This window comes from Bubalus kerabau, chromosome 14 (assembly GCF_029407905.1).
Source record: "Bubalus kerabau isolate K-KA32 ecotype Philippines breed swamp buffalo chromosome 14, PCC_UOA_SB_1v2, whole genome shotgun sequence".
Classification (NCBI taxonomy): domain Eukaryota; kingdom Metazoa; phylum Chordata; class Mammalia; order Artiodactyla; family Bovidae; genus Bubalus; species Bubalus kerabau.
The window spans coordinates 77,859,276-77,878,914 of record NC_073637.1 but is presented as its reverse complement, the minus strand read 5'-3'; the positions used below and the strand labels follow the sequence as shown (position 1 = coordinate 77,878,914).

General features: G+C 38.4%; 1 protein-coding gene and 1 non-coding gene across 2 annotated transcripts in view; both read left to right on the top strand.

Moving 5' to 3' along the window:
• Nucleotides 1-19,639, top strand: part of CNBD1 (cyclic nucleotide binding domain containing 1) — a 429,553-nt gene that overhangs the window by 166,219 nt on the left and 243,695 nt on the right. The window lies entirely within an intron of this gene.
• Nucleotides 9,221-9,292, top strand: TRNAC-GCA (transfer RNA cysteine (anticodon GCA)). The gene has a single exon. It is a non-coding gene; the product is annotated as a tRNA-Cys (tRNA).

The following is a 19,639-nucleotide window of genomic DNA, read 5'->3' as shown; positions in this document are numbered from 1 at the left end:
AACCTAGACAATGTATTAAAAAGCAGAGATATTACCTTACTGACAAAGGTCTGTATAGTCAAAGCTATGGTTTTTCCAGTAGTCATGTATGAATGTGAGATTTGGACCATAAAGAAAGCTGAACGCTGAAGAATTGATGCTTTTGAACTGTGATGTTGGAGAAGACTCTTGAGAGTCCCTTGGACTGCCAGGAGATCCAACCAGTCCATCCTAAAGGAGATCAGTCCTGAATATTCATTGGAAGGACTGATGCTGAAGTTGAAGTTCCAATACTTTGGCCATCTGATACGAAGAACAGACTCATTGGAAAAGACCCTGGTGCTGGGAAAGACTGAAGGCTGGAGGAGAAGGGGACGACAGAGAATAAGATGGTTGGATGGCATCACCGACTCAATGGACATGAGCTTGAGTAAACTCCAGGAGATGGTGGAGGATAGGGAAGCCTGGTGTGTTGCAGTCCATGGGGTTGCAGAGAGTCGGACATGACTGAACTACTGAACAACAACAGGCCATTACATTTGAGTATGATTGTAATTAGAATAAACCTACCACTTTTCTGGTTTTTATCTATATGTTCCATCTGTTCTTTTTTTTTTCTCATTTAGAATTTTCTTTAGAATTGAGTTTTATAAATAATTCCATTTTATTTCCCCTATTGGTTTATCAATTGTAGATCTTTTTAAAACTTTTTAGTGGCTTCTTGAGGTTGTTAACAATGTACAATTTTAATTTTTTGCAATTTACCTTTAAATATTATTTATACCATATCACATATAGTATTTAAGTATTATAACAACATATTTCCATTTTCTTATAATTCTTTATTCTTCTATTTCATATACTCTATCTTATATGTTTCAAAATTCACAATACTTTGACATTTTAGCCTTAGATAATAAAAGTATCTGTTAAAGCAATTAATAAAAATGTTTATATTTAGCTTTATTTTTGTTATTTCTAGAGCTCCTCATTTGTTTCTATAGATGCCAATTTCCATTTGGTAGTATTATCCTACTGGAAGAAATTGAGTTAATATTTCTGGTAGCACAGAACTACTGACTATAAATTATTTCAGCCTTTGTTTGCCCTCAAATATGTTTATTTTACTTTTGCTTTTCATTTGTTTTGAGAGATGTTCTCACTGATATAAAATTCTGAATTAATAATTTAAATTTTTTTTTCATTTTAATTATGTTATCCTATTGTCTTCTGGTGTGTATAATTTCAGATGAAAATATTACAATTCTTATATGGGATGTACTATTTTTCTCTGGCCAATTTTTAGCGTTTTACTTTTCAAAATTTTTTCCTCTGTTTAGCGAAAATGTGTTAGTTATCATTAAAAAATTATATTGCCTCATATTTTCTGAGTCTTCTTAAATCTGTATTTTGATGCCTTTCATTATTTTTGAAGACTTGCCAATAATTACCTCTTCAGTCAAAACTTACTTCATCTGCCTCATCTTCTTATCTTCATCTTTTGGAATCCTTCCATGGCTCCTGGATGCTTTATTCTGAGTTATTTTAAGTCTCTTTTTTTTCTCTTTGGGTTTTAGTTTGAGCAATTTCATTGACCTGCCATCAAGTTCATTAATTCTTTCCTCAGCTATTGTTAAGTCTCCAATGACTCAATTCAAGGTATTCTTATATGTACCATGCTTTTTATTTCAATCATCATCTTAGTAACCCGAAGGATCATATATGGGTCTGGTTAATTTGATCTCTTTGTCTTCTTACCAGTGTTTTCCTTTTCCTTGCAGCTTCATTTTTCTCAAAACTTGTACTTTGTAAGCTGACATGTATGTAAGATAGGAGAGTCACAGTGATTCATGCTGGAAGTAGGGCTCACTTTTTTCTTTGTTCAGCTTTTGGAAAGGAAGATTGAGCGGCATTTGGGGCTTTTATCGCTATGGTTACCCTCAATATGTGTGTTTTCCTCAGTTTCTTTATTTGTGCTGCCACTAGACTCTCTCCCAAGGTCCTGGTGAGATCACTGAAAAGTCTGTAAATGAATGTGAACTGTCTTTGAGTCTGAAGCTCCTAATGGTTTTACAATCTCACTATAGCCCTCACTCACATCCTTTTAGAAATTTTAAAGTGATTTTTTTTCTTAACAGTATAGCACCCAGTCCCTCTTCTCATTCTCTGCCTCACTTATACCCCTCTCTCCTTGGATATAGCTGGTTTTCCTTAGATTTTAGGTGCATTTTTTGTCCTGCAAACTCAGCTCTCTAATTTATCTGAAAAATATATACTTTTATAGATTATTTGGCTTTTTCTGATTGTTAGAGCATGGGGAAGACATTCAGGCTTTATACTTGCTAAGCAGAATGCAAATTTTGAAAAGTAGAAAAATAAGGTATATGAGCAGGGAAGAGAATATTTTTTGACAAGTATATAGAGATATTTCTGAAGCAATAACTACTATATTCAGATTTTCAGATGTTACTATACTGAAATATTGTCTCTTGAGCAATACAAATATTATGAGTCTGCTTTTAAGGCCAAAGCATCATTTATTTTTAAAATGATGGTTTTATGAAAAATGATTTTACAATTCATTTTATGGGAGTAGATTTGTTGAAAATACAAATTACAGGATTGATGTTAAACCATAAAACAAAACAAAATAATTTAATAATATATGTCATATAGTCATTATTTAGCTTTGGGAGTTCTGTGAGGTGTTACTAACCAGATCCTTTAAAAGTTTATTAACTGCTTGTATTTGAATACTTCTGTTGTAAGTAAAAGAAAATCTGACTTAAACCACCTCAAGCTGAAAAGTAAATGATCTTTCTTGTAAAACCCCAAATTCAAAGGCAGTAAAAATTCTACGCACTGGCTGAACAAGAGGTTCATAACTATTAACAGTGCCCAGCGGCATTGTCTGCAACTATTCCCCTTGGCCTTCCTTTGAGGGTCAGTTTTATCCTTTGTCCAGCCTAGCTATTCAGACCTTACACTTAGAAATGATTCTGTGAAAGGAAGGAAGAGGGCCCAGCATTCAAATAAAAACTCAAGAGTCGTTCCGTTCAGCTCAGGTTTGGTCCCATGCCTACTCCTGACCCAATCACTGTCCCCAGGGAAATGTAATATGCTTCCTGAAGTGAAGTCACTCAGTCGTGTCCGACTCTTTGCGATCCCATGGACTGTAGTCTACCAGGCTTCTCTGTCCATGGAATTTTCCAGGCAAGAGTACTGGAGTGGGTTGCCATTTCCTTCTCCAGGGGGATCTTCCTGACCCAGGGATCGAACGCAGGTCTCCTGCATTGCAGGCAGACGCTTTACCCTCTGCTTCCTGGATTGGGCTAAATCACAGAATTCTTTCCTGGAAATGTCAGTGAATTAAACATATTTAATAAAATTAAATACAAATGAACATCAGGAATACCTGGGAGGCAGAAAACTGGTTGTTCGTAAAGGACTTCTTAGTATCCATTCTACATATATATATATACATATATATATATATATATATATATATATATATATATATATATTTTAGTTCTCAGTAGGTACAAAGAAGTAAAGTAGACACTGTGGAGATTTAGAATGCATGGAGAAAATTCACTATCTACATTAAAAAATGGAGCAAAATATGACAATATGTGGCAAAATATCAGTAAACATATTGTTGGGAGATATAACAAGAGAGAACTTTTTGAAATTCTTCTATCAAAATATATTCTGAGAGTTAGAGGTTTTTAGAGCTTAGAGGTACCTGAGAGATCACTGAGTTCACCTTTCTCATTTTACAGATGAGGTAACAGAGACCAGAAATGCTAAATAATTTGACAAAGGTCATATAGGCAGCAAGCAGTGAAGCCTGAGAGAAGACACAATTGCTTTGGCTTTGAGTCTGTAGCTCTTTCCATTACCTTGTGTTTATTCTGGAAGAGGAAAAAAAATTGTGATCACATTATGTGCACATAAAGTCATTTGTCACTATATAATAGTCTTTTTCAAGTGAAACATTGATTGCAAAAGTTCTATCCTCCCTTCCAAAGGCTGAGTTGTATATATGCCTGCTTATGAATGTAACTTTCAGATTGAAAGGCATATTAGCTTTCCCCCTCTGTTTCAAAGACATTTTTTAAATGTTTCACCTTTGACACTGCTACCTACTAACATTTATGAATATTAAGTAATGTTAGAGGTTAATGCACTGCTAATGATAGGTTGTTGTAACTCAGTTGACCCCTTGGGCATGAAATGTCCAGTAAAATCTTTTTGCAGCAAAACTAAGTAGTCTTAGTCATATTGTGCCCTACTAAGGACAATGGGATGTTTTGTATATCCATATGGCCTAGCTGTCTTTCAGGGTAATCTGAAAAGAGCATTTATGAATTTTATAAATCATTTTTTTAAATTATTGATGAATTTACCTCATTTTCTGTACTATGCCATTCATAGTTATGATTCTTTTTAGGAGTGCTTGTTTTTTAAATATCATAGTAAATTAACCTTTAATAATATTTAAGTGAAAAAAATTAAAATCATATCTGAAGGAAACTAACTTATTTTATTAAAAGTAGTAGTATTATTTAGTGTGATTAAATTTACTGAGGAGTAAATCTGACACTGGTTTCACTGTCATTCTGTTGACATGCATGCTAAGTTGCCTCAGTCATGTTCAACTGTTTGTGCCACTATGGACTGTAACCTGCCAGGCTCCTCTGTCCACGGGCTTCCCAGGCAAGAATGCTGGAGTGGGTGGCCATCTCCTTCTCCAGGGGATCTTCCTGACCCAGGGATTGAACTCTTGTCTCTTATGTCTCCTGCATCGGCAGGCAGGTTCCTACCATTAGTGCCACCTTCTTCAACCCCATATCTCTCTACATTAAACATAAAGAGTATTTAAAAAAAATAATGAATTGAGAGAGTAGTACCACCATATATATACTACCATATGGAAAATAGCAGGAAGCTGCTATATAGCACAAGCAGCTCAGCTCAAGCCCTGTGGTGACCTAATGGGGTGGGATAGTGGGGTGGGAGCGAGATTTAAAAGGCAGGAGATATATTTATACATATGGCTGATTCACGATGTTATACAGGAGAAACTAACATGACATTGTAAAGCAATTATATTCCAGTAAAAAGTCTATAAACCAAGTGTTCTTGAAAATAAGTTGAAATGTTTAATGCAATAATACAAAAAATGAACACTTATAATTGTCCTAGGTATCTTGGTGGACAGAAGTATAACCAAAAAACAATTTCAAACAGAGGAGAGGAAATTAATTTCATGGAGGAAATTTAGGAAAGACTCCATAAAGAAGAAAGTAGTTGAGTAAGGTTTTTAAAAGGCTTAGTAGAAATTGGAAAAAAAGAAATATTGAAGCATGTAAGCAGGGAACATCACAGAATCTACAGGGAATGGCGTGGTGTCTTATCTATGGGAAAGATGAATCAATGAAGTGAAGTTGATGGACTCACAAATGAAAAAGCAGGTAGTACATAGTGGAACCAGATCTAATAGTGTTGTGAATAGTGTTGGATGAACTATAGACTTGATTCTCTGGTCAGTAATAGTCATTAAAAATACAATCTTGAGAGTCACATGGTCAAAGTATCTGAGTATACAAAAAGATATTATATTTCAGCTGTATTAAATAGTCTCAAATGTGTGTGTATACACACATTTGTGTATGTGTGCATGTGTGTGTGTATGTAGAGATGGGGTGGGAGAACATGGAAAATAATTAAATGATATTATTGCATATTCCTAGCCGGAGATATTGGAGAAGGAAATGTCAACCCACTCCAGTATTCTTGCCTGGAGAATCCCAGGGACAGAGGAGCCTGGTGGGCTGCCGTCTATAGGGTCTCATGCATGCATTGGAGGAGGAAATGGCACCCCACTCCAGTATTCTTGCCTGGAGAATCCCAGGGACGGAGGAGCCTGGTGGGCTGCAGTCCATGGGGTTGCTAAGAATCAGACACGACTGAGCGACTTCACTTTCACTTTTCACTTTCATGCATTGGAGAAGGAAATGGCAACCCACTCTAGTGTTCTTGCCTGGAGAATCCCAGGGACGGGGGACCCCGGTGGGCTGCCATCTATGGGTCGCACAGAGTCGTACACGACTGAAGCGACTTAGCAGCAGAAGCAAGAATAAATTTGAGAAAAAAATAAAAGTGTCAGATAATTTATGAAAAGTTGGAAGAATGAAGACTGAAAGCAGTTACTGAATTTGATAATTGCAGACCCTTCTTTCTATGAAGATCTGTTTATGAAACAGTCATGAGATAATATTGCAAAATTTGAAAATAAATGAAGGGTTAGAAAATGGATTTGGAGTTGTAATTTACTCTTGCTTTTTCCCAAAGAACTTTTTCTTTCCTTCTATATAAAAATATTTTTATAATATTAAACTTTGACAGTATTGAAAATGTCACTTTTTCATACAAATGTCTTTTATTAATAATGTATAGATATTTGATAACATAGCTAATAAATTCCTCAAATTGGTTATTCAGATATAGTCTGAATACACCATTTTCATTTTTAGTCACATGGTTCTTCTGGTATACCCTTTCAAAGAATGTAAATGGATTGAGAATGTACAAGACAGGGCATGTTTTAAAAGATAGCTTCAAAAAGATTTTTCCTTTCCCTCATTCTCTAATACATCCTCTGGAGAATGTTAATTTGTTGTGAATGACTGCCCTGTATTGGAGTTAATAACCTTTTAAGATAGTTGACTGATGGTAATGCAGTGTTTACCAACATCTGCTGAAGATGAGGGAGTGATTAAAACTATATTAATTCAACAGAATATATCAGTTTTCTCTATTCTACTGAATTAACAACTGAGGTGCCATCAAAGTAACAATTATGGTTATATGCTATTGATGTAAAATGTCTGTAACAGGATTCTTAAAACATTTTTAATTTTGTTGAGGAATCATTGAAAAAAAAATACACATATATTTAAAATATCCAATGTAATGATTTTATATACATATACACTATGGAATGTTACCACTTTTCAATATGCTGTGTTGATATTATATACAGTATTGATTTAATTCTTCCATCCAGCAATTGCAGGTAGATAAAGTGATTTAAATTTCCTAAAGAAAAAACTAAGACACAGAGAAATTTTATGCAGTAGCAAAGACATAACAAAATGAATAGTCAGGGTAGGGGTTTAGTCTATTGATGCCACCTCTAACTCCACTCAGTCTCCTATCCTAGAGAAAAAATTTGGTTTTTATCTATTCCCAATAATTGGGAAGTTCTTGCATGTACATTTTAAATCCAGAGAAATGTCACGAGTTTTAGGATTAGTGTGTGACCAATTTATAACTGCAAATTAGATTCTAATATATATATATAAGCTTCCCAGGTGGCAGTAGTGGTAAAGAACCTGCCTGCCAATGCAAGAGACATAAAAGACTTGGATTTGATCCCTGGGTAGGGAAGACCCCCTGGAGGAGGGCATGGCAACTCACTCCAGTATTCTTGCCTGGAGAATCCCCACGGACAGAGGAGCCTGGCGGGCTACAGTCCATGGGGCTGCACAGAGTTGTATATGACTGAAGCAACCTAGCACACACACACATATGCATATTTTATATATATATATATATAAAATAAAATCCCCTCCCTCCCACCCACTTTGTGGGCACCTACTTTGCTATGAGAGGCATTTTTATTCACTAACACAGTTATCTAAGACAGAAACCTTGGACTCACCTCTGTTCCTCTTCTCACCCTCATTCATGCCTGCTATTTTGAGTTTATCATGGAGCTTTTAACTTTTACCTCCTAAATATCTGTGACAGGGCCTAAGGATTATTAATATATGAATAAACACAGTATTTTCACCTCTGACTTCTAGGATAAATATATATTATTTCCTGTGTGAACTCTTGGCAACTCCTTTTCTGTAAATAATTTGCTAAAAGGGCCGGTTTTTATAAGAAATACATTAAAGGGGGCTTCCCATTTGTGGGGAACTTGACTTGTTGTTGAGATGAATTCAGTTCAGTTCAGTTCAGTTGCTCAGTCATGTCCAACTCTTTGCGACCCCATGGACTGCACCACGCCAGGCCTCTCTGTCCATCACCAACTCCTGGAGTTTACCCAAACTCATGTCCATTGAGTCGGTGATGCCATCCAACCATCTCATCCTCTGCCGTCCCCTTCTCCTCCCGCCTTCAATCTTTCCCAGCATCAGGGTCTTTTCCAGTGAGTCAGTTCTTCGCATCAGGTGGCCAAAGTACTGGAGCTTCAGCTTCAGCCTCAGTCCTTCCAATGAATATTCAGGACTGACCTCATTTAGGATGGACTGGTTGGACCTTCTTGCAGTCCAAGGGACTCTCAAGAGTCTTCTCCAACACCACAGTTCAAAAGCATCAATTCTTCGGTGCTCAGTTTTCTTTATAGTCCAACTTTTCATTTTCTGACCACCTGTGAGCAGTAAAAGGCAGATGAGAACAGAAAGCCTGATGACTTCTTCTGGCTGGGAGAAAGGGAGTGAACAGCCTGGCATTGTGCAGCGCTTAGGGAGTTGGCAGAAAGAAGTGAATGGAACTGCTCTATGGCTGGGAGAGAGCGGCATGCTGACGGGAAAACTGATTGCAGTGAGCAGAAAAGAGAGTGCCATTGTTTCTCCAGAGAAACCGAAGCAATAGGATGTATGTATATGGGGATAAAGATTTATTTTAAGAGACTCGCTCATGTGATTGTGGTGCTGCCAAGGCAATCACCTGCCGGGAAGACTAGAAACCTGGGGAGACTTGATATTGCAGTTTGAGTCCTAAGGCAGCTGGAGGTAGAATTCCTTCTGAAAGCAGGTATCTCAGTCTTTTTCCTTCATGCTGTCAACTGACTGGATGAGGCCTAATCACATTGTGAAGGGTAATCTGTTTTATTCAAAGTCTACTGATATGTAGGGCTTCCCAGGTAGCTCAGTTGGTAAAGAACCTGCCTGCAAGGCAGGAGACCCTGGTTGGATTCCTGGGTCGGGAAGATCTGCTGGAGAAGGGATAGGCTACTCACCCTGGTATTCTTGGGCTTCCCCTGGTGGCTCAGCTGGTAAAGAATCCACCTGCAATGCGAAGACCTGGGTTCGATTCCTGGGTTGGGAAGATCCCCTGGAGAAGGGAACAGCTACCCACTCCAGTATTCTGGCCTGGAGAATTCCATGGACTGTATACTCCATGGGGACACAAAGAGTCGGACACAACTGAATGACTTTGGACTTCCCTAGTAGCTCAGATGGTAAAGCAACTGCCTGCAATGCAGGAGACCCAGGTTCAATCCCTGGGTTGGGAAGATGCCCTGGAGAAGGAAATGGCAACCCACTCCAGTATTGGAGAATTTCATGGACAGAAGAGCCTGGTGGGCTACAGTCCATGGGGTTGCAAAGAATCGAACATGATTGAATGACTAATGCACTGATATAAAAGTTAATCTTCTGAAGATAAATAAAGCATATCTTCACAGCAACATCTAAATTGCTGTTTGCCTAAACAACTGGATACCATAGCTTAGCAAATGGATACATAAAATGAATTATAACAGAGGATTTTCAAGGATATCTCTGTGAGAAGTAGTGTGCAAAGTCCTCAAAGTGAGGTTACTCAGTCATTTCTGACTCTTTGTGACCCATGGACACCAGACTCCTCCGTCCATGGGATTTTCTAGCCAAGAGTACTGGAGTGGGTTGCCATTTCCTTCTCCAGGGACCTTCCTGACCAAGGGATCAAACCCAGGTCTCCCACATTGTAGACAGATGCTTTACTGTCTGAGCCACCAGGGAAGTCTATTAAAAAGTCTGCAAAGTCCTTAAACCAGTCCTCAAATCCCCAAATGCAGTGAAGAGCACCATGATTTTCAAAGTTTTGATTGCTGTTTAATGCAATCCTGGCCGGGGGGCATCAGCTTCAATTAAACAACATGTTGAATGCGTCCACCTCTTTTCACCGTGTTGCTGTCATGCTTCTGTGTAGAGGCTTGCTTCTCAGAAGTCTGAAGGATTGTAACGTGGTTGCCCATTTAGTCTCCCTACAGTAACTCTGATCCTCTGCCCCAATCTTTTTTTCTGCTTTCGTCCTTGAAGTTGATGTGACTTCTACAAAAAAACGAGATTCAAGCATTTCCCCCTTTGTCTGAAGAGCTTAGTACTTAGCACTGACTGTAAACTTCTTGACTACATTTCCATCTTCAGCTTATATCGTTTTCTCCTCCAGTCTATGCTTTAAGTGTTCTAGGTCTGTTCCGTTCTGGCCTTCTTCACTTTAACACTTTTACAGTAATTCGCTTTTTAAAAAATTATGCCCAGTGAACTCTGTCTCTCCTCCCAGCCACACATATTCTTCTGCTGCATTTATGATAAGAAACCATTTCCATTTCTTCAGTTCTCAATTTGAATGTCATTTTATCAGAGGAATCTATCCTAACTCCAAGAACAAGGCCGATTTCTCTTTAAATGCTTCCATAAAGCCCTATGATAATTTGTTTAAAAATCTCTATTCCTTTCTAGTCATATTAGCACATACCAGGGATGGAATAACTAGTGAATTCATGGCTGGACCCACTTCAGAACACACTTCTACACAGCATCTTTCATAGCGTTCTCTTTTTCTCAAAGTGGCATCTATGACAAGCTCTCTTTCTCACCCTCCTCCCCTTTAAAAACAGTGGAAAAATACATCTTGTGGATCATGTAGGTCCACTGATCACTGTGCAAGGAGTTTGGATAAGCAGGATGTTAAAGGCTCTGGCTTCCCAGAATAAGATGCTATGGATTCATTTTTTAGCTTTTCTTCTCTCTCCTTTACAAGGCACAGCTTTAATTAGAAGAGCTGGGGGTTATTGCAGGTAGGGAGGGCCCAAGCTTTGGGAATATTAAGCATAAGCTCTTAGGTGAACCTCTTCTCAGATCTGAGAGCAAATGCTTCCTTTTCCTGTTACTTTCCCTGATGTTTCTTTCTTCTCCAGTGCTTTTTTAAAATTTAAATTAGTTTTTTTTTATTAAATTTTGCTAGTTAGGCTTACTTTCTTAGAGTGGTTAGAAAAACCATCAAAGAGAAAGAAATGTCATATTTATGCATTTGTTTCATAATGAGATGCTAATTTCTTAAATGTTCAAGTTATGTCTAGCCCCCTGAGATGTTAGATGACCTAGCCTCATTGTTATGACTGTTCATTGTTTGAGCCTGTAAACCTTGTAAACACAGAGCCTGCAGAACCCTAAGACTTTAATCCAGAAGTCAGCTTAGCACGAAATTTTGCCCAGGACTGTTCTGTTAAACCCACAAAAATAATTTGTGCATTGTGGATAAATATCTAGAACCTACTCAAACATCATATTCACAGAAGCAGAGCCTCTTCACCTAACCTGTGAAAGCTTCAGATTAAATGAAGGTTAATTGCATTTCCTACTGTTTTGTTTTTACAAAGTGAAAAATGCAAACCAAAAAAACCTAGAAGCTGCAAATTAAAATTAACATTTCACTTTCTTTTGGAGGCTAAGAGATTGTTTATGTTGGCTTTGGATTCCTGGAAAACCTAGTTCTTGCTTAAGATCATACACCTGATGACCTATATTGAACATACTAAACTCATTTAGAAGATAAGCCTGTACTATTTTGGATAACTTCCTATTTGAATATCATCTTTCTTATTTTCCTTTACTCTATTAGATGGCTTTCCCCTCTGCTATATATAACAGTCAATAAATAGGTTTTATTTTTAATCTGTGATTTTGCATCATAAACACTAGATATGTTTATATCCTCTAACTAAATTGCCTGTTGATAAGTGCTAATCTTATTGTCTTTTTAACTTGGCCTATGGCAACCACCCAAATTATTATGTTCTGAGCAAATGAGTGAATGAATGGCTATGTATTTGCTTTGTCTTTGAAACACTCCTTTTTTTGTGTTATTGAATGCACCTTTAGAGGATGTTAGGTAAGTCAGTTCACAATTCTTTTTCTGCTCTTAGACTCACTCTTCGGAGAAGGCAATAGCAAGCCACTCCAGTACTCTTGCCTAGAAAATCCCATGGACAGAGGAGCCTGGTAGGCTGCAGTCCATGGGGTCGCTACGACTGAGTGACTTCACTTTCACTTTTCACTTTCATGCATTGGAGAAGGGCATGGCAACCCACTCCAGTGTTCTTGCCTGGAGAATCCCAGGGACGGGGGAGCCTGGTGGGCTGCCATCTATGGGGTCGCACAAGTCAGACATGACTGAAGCGACTTAGCAGCAGCAGCAGCAGCAGCAGCAGCAGCAGCAGACTCACCCTTATGCTCTGAGACAGTAAGTCCTTTCAGGTGTTTTTAAATATGACAAAAAGGAACTGATTCTTGGGGAATCAAACAGAGGCTGTATTAGTCACCCAGGCTGTCACAGCAAAGACTGTATAGACTAGATGGCTTAAACAGCAGAAACAATTTCTGACAGTTGCGGAGGCTGGGAAGTCCAAAACCAAAGTGCTGGCTAATTGGATTGGTAATGAGAGGCCTCTTCCTTAATTGCAGATGGCCATCTTCTTCCTGTGTTCTCAGAGGGGTGGGGGGACCCTGGTGTCTCTTCTTATAAGGGCGCTCATCCATCACATCAGAGCCCCACTCTATGTCCTCATTTAACCCTAATCACTAGCTCCAAATACAAGTCACGTGGGAGTTAGGGTTCAACATATGGATTTTTGGATCACACAGTTCTGTCCATTGCAGGGGCATTGGGAATTTTTAATGTAAAAGTCTACTTTTAATGCTGAAAATTATGATTAAATCAGAAGAATCTGAGAGAGAACTCAGCAGAGTTACAAACGTGCAACAGATCCCTTTCCTTCCATGAGTTTCCTACTCTCTAGAATGGAAAGAGAATGGGAAAACCATGCATCTTACTTCCATCACAATCAATTAGACTCTGAGTTACAGATCACAGGTCAGAATCCGCCTTACTCTTCCCTTTATAAACCTTTAGTTTACAAAGCTGTGCATAGTGGTAAAAATATATTACAAGGAAATTTGAGTGAAAGCAAATGTAAGTGTCAAAGAACAGTGCATGAAGCAGTGGATGAAGTAGAAATTAAGGTAAGAAGGGGAAGATCAAGGTATACCAGGAAGTAGGCATAGCTTCCTTAATCACATGTCTTTCATTTGACATTATTCTTTCCAGAGCACTTCCTGAGCATCAACAGTTCACTTTTAGTGAGGGGAAAAGTTTACAGGTTATGTTGAACTTTTCAGGGATAAAGGAAAGTGTTGTGTTTTCTTTTATTTTCTTATGCAATGAACCTTGTGTATATGAGCTTCATTTTACTTTTCCATTTCAATTCTGATTTTGATATCATGTAATTTTTTTCTTTTAATTCTATACTTCTATTGTTTAAACTAACTCGTGACTTTTTAGTTGGATCTAAAAATGAGTGAGGAGAAAATATTTTTCATAATTTGCAAAAGAAGAAACTGAGGTTCACAGTTTATGCAACACATGAGATCACAGACCTCCCACATGACGAAGTTGATTCAAACCCAAGAGTGTCTGATTCCAAAGACTGCTGTCTTTTCATGTAAAACACTTCAATGTGTACCAAGAAAAGCATTTATATTTCTTCACTTGACAAGCATGGGCTCTGTCTCTACAGACCATTAAAAATAATTACAGTCTTCATACTGGGGCAGGAAGCAGTGTTCTGCTTTGATGTATGAGAAGAATAACATTTTAACTATGATTTTTTACTTTATTCTTCATTAGCTTACATCATGTTGAGCTTTTTGGGAAGCATTTTAGTGCAATACATGTGACTACAAATTTGATTAGATTAACTGGCGGTTGATTATGCTTTGCCACAAACTTTCCTCCCTGTTGCCTCAGGTGCTTTTTAGTTTACTTCAATGATCAGCAACTAGAGAGATTTGCACTCCTGACACCTTAGCAGGTAAATTAGCTTCACGGTCTGTCAAATGCCACTAGAGTCATCATGATTTTGACCGTGTTGTGACACACAAAGCTTGTAAAGTATTTTAAGTGGCTTGAATATTGATGATACATAAATATGTATGTCTAAAGATGAATATAACATAGTTATGCCACCCTTTGCCTATTACTATAGGGAGAAAACTCATTTCATCAATGAAAAATTCCCAGAGATGATCAATAACTTATACTGGAAACAAAGGTGTAAGGCATTATGATAAACTGTTATTTTAACACTCATAAGAAAATTATAAAACTCATGAATATGTTATGTAGAAAGAATATGGAGTTAGAGAGACTTGGGTTCAGATACTAGTTCATTCACATCATGGTTTTAGAGCCATAAGCAAGCCTTAGTTTTCTGTACTGTGCTAAGTTTCCACAGTTCTGTTCAACTCTTTGTGACCATATGAACCATAGGCCGCTATACTCCTCTGCCCATGGGATTCTCCAGGCAAGAATACTGGAGTGGGCTGCCTGAGCCCTCCTCCAGGGGATCCCCCTACCCAAGGACTGAAGCCAAGTCTCTTATGTCTAACCTGCATTGACAGAGAGCTTCTTTACCACTAACTCCACCTGGGAAGCTCCAAGCCTTAGTTTCAGTTTAGTTCAGTTCAGTTCAGTCGCTCAGTCATGTCCGACTCTTTGCGACCCCATGAATCGCAGCACGCCAGGCCTCCCCGTCCATCACCAACTCCCGGAGTTCACTCAGACTCACGTCCACTGAGTCAGGGATGCCATCCAGCCATCTCATCCTCTGTCGTCCCCTTCTTCTCCTTCCCCCAATCCCTCCCAGCATCAGAGCTTTTGGAAGGTATATAGCAACTCTTCGCGTGAGTTGGCCAAAGTACTGGAGTTTCAGCTTTAGCATCATTCCTTCCAAAGAAATCCCAGGGCTGATCTCCTTCAGAATGGATTGGTTGGATCTCCTTGCAGTCCAAGGGACTCTCAAGAGTCTTCTCCAACACCACAGTTCAAAAGCATCAATTCTTCGGTGCTCAGCCTTCTTCACAGTCCAACTCTCACATCCATACATGACCACAGGAAAAACCACAGCCTTGACTAGACGGACCTTTGCTGGCAAAGTAATGTTTCTGCTTTTGAATATGCTCTCTAGGTTGGTCATAACTTTCCTTCCAAGGAGTAAGCGTCTTTTAATTTCATGGCTGCAGTCACCATCTGCAGTGATTTTGGAGCCCCTCAAAATAAAGTCTGACACTGTTTCCCCATCTATTTTTTAGTTTACTCACTTCTAAAAACTTCAGATTAACAATTATGATAGCTTTCAAGCTTTATTTTTGACAAATATTATATTTGACCATGGGCTTCCCTGGTGGCTCAGATGGTAAAGAATCTGCTTGCAATGCTGGAGACCTGGGTTCAGTCCCTGGGTTGGGATGATCCCCTGGAGGAGGGCATGGCAACTCACTCTATTCTTGCCTGGAGAATCCCAATGGACAGAGGATCCTGGCGGACTACAGTCCACGGGGTTGCAAAGAGTCTGACATGACTGAGCAACTAAGCCCAGCCTGTATTTCACCAACTATTTGGAATAAAATAGTTCACAGAAGAGAGGTGATGGTGATCTTGCTATGAACAACTTAATAGTTTTAAGCTTCAGTTGAATAGACAAATACTACAGTGAATAATAGGTATTCTGAGGACAAGAGAAAACTAATCCAGTCTGGAGTAAGATGGTTCTAAAAAAGTAAGAGAAAACTTTTTGAAAAATGAAACTTAAAACATGACTGTACATTATCTAGTGGGGAGAAAGACCACTTCAGAGACATGGAGCTTTTGGAAGGTATATAGCAATAATATTATGCCCAAGAGTATAAAGCATATTAGGATTTTGGATATTTTCAAAGGTCAGAGAGAAATCAGATAGGATTTGCTTCAATCACCTAGTTATTTATTGAACAACTATTCATTACCAAACTTGTGTTAGGCACAATTCTGGGTTCTAAGAACATAAAAGTAAACAAATAGTAAAAATTATTAATCTCATGCGTACATTACAGTGGGAGAAGACAACCTAAATATAATAAATAAATGGATTATATATGAAACAAGACTATCAGTGCTGTAAATATAAGGCAAAGTTAAGGGACTCCATTTTTAGAAAAAATAATCCAGAATGGCAGCCACATACTAAGCAGATAGGAAGGAAGTTGCACTCAGAGAGGGCCTAGACGGTAAAGGACTATTGCGCATTGTGACGACTTTGGCTTTTACTATAAATGAGGTACAAATTCTTGAACAGAGAAATACTATTTCCATTTTATACTTTAAAAAATAATCTTTGGCAGAGACATAATAGTATCTGTTTTATATTTTAAAGGAATAACTTAGCTACTGACTTGAGAAAAATAGTGGGATAGCAAGGGCAGAAGTTGAAAATGAATCAGGAGGCAGTTGCAATGTCAGACTAAGCCACAATAACCACGGTAGATTTAACCAATTTCAGAGGCAATCAGTAGACACACTCTTGACTATGTTTTGATGGTTGAGCGTTTAATGTTCTCTGATATTTTGAATGTGAAAGTGAGAAAATAGAATATCTAAGGAAGATCTTTCACGTGGAGATAGTAAGCGAGTAGTTAAAATATGGATGTCTGGAATTCAGGGAGAAGAGCTATACATTTGGTCGTTTTGTAAAGCCACTAGACTGGATGACATCACCAAGGAAATGTTTGTGGACATAAAATGGAAGTTGCAAAATTGATGCATACTTTTAAAGTTAAGAGGTCTGGAAGAAGATGAAGAACCAGGAAAACAATTTAAGAAGAGAATGTCAATTAGTTAGGAGGAAAACAGAAAAAAAAATGTATTCCTGGAAGGCAAGTAACGAAAGTGGTTCCAGGAGGAGGACATGTAAAATTCTGCTGAAAGCTTGGGTTAAGTTGAAGACTGAGAGTTGACCATTAGATCTAAGGGTATTGTTGATGCTAACAAAAGCAGTTTCTTTAGGGTTGAAGCTATGGCTTTTGGTACTGGAGAAGCTTTTTCATTATTACCAATATGCAGATAACAATATCTCGATAAATTATTTTAAGATTTTTAAAAGAAAACATCTGTTTGAAAAAAACTGGAAAAAAAACAGGCAGAAACTGGAGGGAATTTGACCTTTGAAAATGAAAACAATATTAGATGATATTTGTGTATTTGCAACTTTTTTTTGTCCTGATGGAATTCTTGATCTGAGGTCAGGATAGCAGAAATCCAAGTCTTAAAGGCTTACGTTGTCAGAGACTAGAGTGCAGAGCTGGCAAAGTAGCTGGAAAATTTAAGTGGAAAACTAGAGTTGGTGAGTCTTAAAGTCTATGTTGTAACTCTACCAAAGGCTTTGTTTTCCCACTGAACTACGCATGTAAGGAAGGTTCCAGTTCTTCTAAAACCAGTAGCTATAAGAAAGAAATGAACAGAAATTTCAGCTTCTGCTTAGCTGGAGATAGATTTTTGCAATTTGAATCTGACTGCCTGTTAGAGCAAAACCTCAATACCTTTCAGAGAAAAGTAAATCCCAGAGTATGTACAATGTACACAGCACAATGCCAAGCACACAATAAAATATTGCTAGGCATAAAGTAGCAGGAAAAAGTTACTCAATAAAAGTATCAATGAATAGAAACTCTAAGATGATACAGATGTTGGAAACAATAGACAACAACTTTCAAGCAATTAAGTTCAAAAATAAAAAACAAAGCAGAATCATAATGAATTAACAGATTGAGAATCCAAACAGAGAAAGTGTAAAAACAAACTAAATTAAAGGTCTAGAATTAAAAAGAAGTAGTACTGTGACATCAGCCTCGTGTCAGGGTAAGAAGCTCCCTTACCGTCTCCCCTGAAATCTACAACAAGTAAAAATACCCACAACTCAATACAGGTTCCTCTGCACCAAGCACCAGGATGCTGGGTAGATCTGCACATCTGTATGCCTGAAGGTGGTGGAACTGAACCCAGAGAGGAGGAGGAACAGGGGAATGCCAGTGGTGGTACCCATGAGCTCAGACCCGTGGTTGAGACAGCTGAGTTCACAGCCCCAGAGGACACAGTAGCAGCAGAAAATGTGGAATAAATGAGTCCAGCCGCCTGGCTGCAGTGGTGCCTGCAGGCACAGGGAATTGGGGAATCGTGGCAGTGGGAGCCGTGACCCAGACCCTTCCAGGTTTCGCAGGCCCTTGACACTCAGGGGCCTTAGCCCCTGCCCTCAACAGTAGCATCTATAAGCCTGACAACTCCAGAACGGCAGAGGTGCCCAACAATCCTGACTGCCTCCCCCGAGCCCCTCCTCTTTAAAACGCGATGGCAGTGCCTGGGACACAGACAGCTCTGGGTGCTGCAGAGGTGCCCACCATCCTGGTGCCCACATCCGCAACAGCGCTGTCAGCAGTGACACCGACAGCAGGGACGTCAGTGACCCCAGAGGCACCGCCACCAAGAAGGTGCCTGGCAGAGGTGGTGGAGGACAGACAGTGCAGGCTCGCAAATACAGACAGAGGAATATTTGTGCTATAGTGCCACCTACTGAAGAAGACAAGAAAGGTCTCTACCAGCACCTGTTGAAGCGTGAGAATCAAACTTTAAAAAAAAAAAAAAGTTTTACCCAAATAAGAAAGTTGTTGACTACTACAAATGTGCCAGCAGTGGAAACTCATCAAGCACGGTGATGAAAATGTGGCAACATGGTATCTTTCTCTCTCTCTCACACACACACACACACAGCAAAGACTATTCCCCAAGAACCAAACTTTGAGTTATGGAAATTTGCAATCTGATAAAGGAATCAGCATAGCTAACATGAAGAAACTCAATGAGCTACAAGAACACTCAAGTGTACATCAACTATACGTTAATTAAAAAACAAACTATTAAAAAAGAGAAAATTTAAAGACAATTCAATGAACTAAGAAACAGAAGGCATACTTTACCAAAGAGATTGAAACTCTAAACAAATAGAAATTCTTGAACTGAAAAACTCAATAAATAAGATGAAAAATGCAATAGAAAGCATCAAATTACAGCAGACTACATGAAAGAGAGAATTAGCAAGCTTGAAGATACAAATCTAGAAATTATTCAGGTAGAGAAGGAAAGAGAACTAAGATTTTAAGAAATGAAGAAATTATATAAGAAATATTCTATCCCATCAGGTAAGGAAATATAAGTATAATGAGTATCCTGGAAGAAGAGAAGACAGAAGGGAGCAGAGAGTTTATTTAAAGAAATAAAAGTCAGAACTTCCAAAACTTGGGAAAGTAACTGGATATTGAAGTTTATGAAGCTAAAAGAACTCCTAATTATCTCAAAGCAAAAAGACCTTCTCTAAGAAACACTATATTAAAACTGTCAAAAGTCAATGATATAAAATTTAAAAGTAGCAGGGAAAAAGGACAGTGACCTACAAAGGAGTCTCTGTGAGGCAGTCAGATTTCTCTGCAGAAATTCTAAGGACCAGGAAAAAGCCGAATGCCATCCAAAAAGTACCGAAAGATAAAAGCTGTCGTCCAAGAAAACTCTACCCAGCAGTGTTATCATTCAGACATGAAGGAGAAACACGTTCCCAGACAAACGAAAGGCAGGGCGCTCATCACCACTAGACCTGCTGTATGAAAATGTTTACAGGAGTCTTCCTGCCTAAAACAGAAAGACAAACGTACACAAAAGTTTGAATAACACTACGAAT